Raw genomic sequence first — 3,216 nt, 5'->3', positions numbered from 1 at the left:
TGATGCTGCATCCACCCAAGTATGATTCAGAAAAAAATAAATAATCAAACCCCAAACTTTTTTTTACATGGTGGCTCATCTCTTATAGTGTAGTAATTTCTTAGTATAAATAATTTTTCTAAAAAAAATAAAAATAAGATGGAGGCGCCCCTCTTTTACTTATTAACTGTGCACTAGGCTTTACCTGAGATTTGGATATTACCCCATCAAGTTACTTTTTTGGCTTAATTCTTCCATCCACAAGACTTCTTACGTTTAACTGTTATGCCAACTCCTCTCTCCTATTAATTATTGTTCGGTTTTTTGCAACATTTTTTTAAAGGATAACCACCTGCTTCCTGTCAAGCTTTGCACTTTTCTACACTCAAACCATCTACTTTAATACCGTATGATATCAGGAACACTGGAATTTTACTCAGTCAGTACCATGGGAAAAGGGATGGTACTTATGTAGATAATTAAAGTAGATATTAACCCTCGCTGAATGACATTTAATTTGCTAAATCACTGTGTGTCAAATCATTGACATTTCTTTTTTCTTTATTTTTTAAACAAAATTTTTTTCATTTTTTAAATTTTATTTCTGGTTACATCTTCTTACGACTGTTCTGCCAGGCATAAATCACCCGTGTTTGGTCTCTACACAAAGCAGCCAAGACCATTAACATTTCAGGTAGATAATTCATAACTTGACACAGTTGGGAGTACTTGAAGATTTTGATCATCAAAATTCTACCGATGCTAATTAGACAACATGCAGAAAAGAAACTAGCCGCTTTCATCCTACTGGTCAGCTAGGATGATGCCAACCCTGCGGTGAGCTCCAAAGTATAAAAACTGAGATATACAATTAAATATGTCATATCTGAGTAAGATTTTTTTGGGTGATTTGATCCATGTGCAAAAAAATAAAAAAATATATAAAAATATATATATAATGCAGCCACCATATCTACAGTAAGAACCGACAAGCTACAATAATACATTTTTGTTTTTTGGGTTTAATACTGCTTTGAGGGGGTAGGGAATTCATGTTTTCTTTAATGAACACGGTCTGCCCTAACAAAGGGTGAATATCTCAATGCTTAGATTCTGCATTGTGTGTCAACGAGGGAAACACACAAGTCTGCGTCCAATTTGTCACTCCACTATCATTTTAGAAAGGTTCAGAGTAGTCCGCTGTCTTGCTCAAAGGCCTGCTCCAGGACCGTTTTTAAGACAGGGCAAATAGGGGCAGCTGCCCTGGGCCCCAAGCGGGCGCTTCATACTTGTCAACTATCCCAGTTTAAAAATTCCCTTGAAGTTTTAGTCCCCTGCATTGATATGTAAATGATGTCTATGTAAATAGCTGTGGACCATCGGCATTGATCTGTAAACAGAGGCAGCATTCATATGTATATCATGGCCCCCTGAGGTCATATTCACCATCACTTCTGTTGAATGCTGCCCACTGGGGAGATAAAGGGACATGCTTGAAAGTCTTGCCTACAACTGTGGTCATTAAGCCTGTTCTGCAAAGGTAAGCAAATTGGAGGTGGAACCCTTTTTCAAAATAACATGGTGCCACAGCACCCTGAATTTTGGTGCATGTGAATACGTACATCTCAGCAGATGCGTGAGGGTATCAATTAACAATTAATGGCACTGTTGTGTATCTGCTAAAGGGCAGCACATTTCTGTGGTGTCAGGAAAGCGATTTTGCATGCGTTGCCAACACACAAATATGAACGCAGGCTAAATGTCTCACTCGCATTGGTGGTTAGTGTAAATCTTCTCATTACATTGAGGCTTGGTGTACAATCTTTTCATTCACACTAGTGGCCAGTGTAAAGGTCCCCCTTACATTGGTGGTCAGTGCAAATCCCTTCTTATATTGGTGGTTATTGTGAATGCTCCTATTACATTTGTTGTCAGTGTAAATCTCCATTACATTGGTGGCCAGTGTAGAAACTCCTCTTTATATTGGTAATCGGTAAAAAAAAATCCAATTTGCATTTCTGGTCAGTTTTGAATCCTTCCTTACATTAGTGGTTCATGTAGAAGCCCCTTTAAATTGGCGGTGAGTGCAATCTCCCTTTATTGGTTGTTGATGTAAAATCCCCCATTACATTGGTTGCAAGTGTAAATTCTTCATTACATTGTTGATCAGTGTACATTTCCCTTTACATTGGTGGCAAGTGCAGAATTTCCCTTAGACTGGTGGTCAATTTAAATCCCCGTTTATATTGGTGGTCAGCGTAAATATCCCTTAACATTGGTGGTCATTGGAGGTGGTGTGCAGGCAGTGAGGAGATAATGGTCTATAACCCTTAACAACCAATCCATGAGCAGTAAGGATGCGCACTAACCTCTTCCAATCATTGAGTGGTAAGGATATGCAGTAACTTCTAGCAACCAATCAGTGAGAAGTAATAATGAGTAATAATGAGCAGTAACCTCTAGGAACCAATTAGTGAGTGGTAAGGATGTCTAGTAACCAACGATTGAGCAGTATTGATGTACAGTAACCTCTAGCAACCAAACAAGCAGAAGGCATGTGCTGTAACCTCTAGCAAATAATCAGTGAGCCATAATGTGTGCTGTAACCTCTAGCAGCCAGTCAGTGGGCAGTAATGATACACTGTAACCTTTGGCAGCCAATCACAACAGTTGCCTGATCTGATTTCAAGTCTAGCTGCTATTTATTGTATGTCTCAGAGCAGGTGGAGCGCAAAATTGCATAGGGGGAGGGGGCCCCAAGAAAAAGTTTGCCCAGGGTCCAATCAATATTAAAGATGGCACTAGCCTGCTGCAAAGAAGCAACTAGAAATTTTTTTGTTTTTAATTATTTTTAGGAAAGCTGTGCGAGAAGAAATGCTTAACAGTTTTCTCAAATTTGACTGCAAAAGTGGAAATATACTTGTGGACGCAGGGTGCCGGACACATGGATTCCAATAAAGAGTTTTTTTAAATATATATATATATATATTTTTTTATTCTTTATTTAAATTTTCCACTTATTTTAAGTACAAATCCAAACCAAATAATAAAGGAGAACATAGGATCCAAAATACATTCATACCCTTCATATTTCACATTGTCCTAATTTTCTCCCTTTGCCTCTCCATTTCTTCCAAAACATCTCCTCCCCACCCCCCCACAGACCCATTGCCTCGCTATAAATCCTAGATTGTTTAAAGATTTTCCAGCACTTCCATTTCACATAGAATCTTTTAC

Source organism: Lithobates pipiens, unplaced genomic scaffold (genome assembly GCF_037356315.1).
Source record: "Lithobates pipiens isolate NorthernLeopardFrog02 unplaced genomic scaffold, aLitPip1_a1.2 Scaffold_7, whole genome shotgun sequence".
In the NCBI taxonomy this organism is placed as follows: domain Eukaryota; kingdom Metazoa; phylum Chordata; class Amphibia; order Anura; family Ranidae; genus Lithobates; species Lithobates pipiens.
This window is presented reverse-complemented; position numbering follows the sequence as displayed.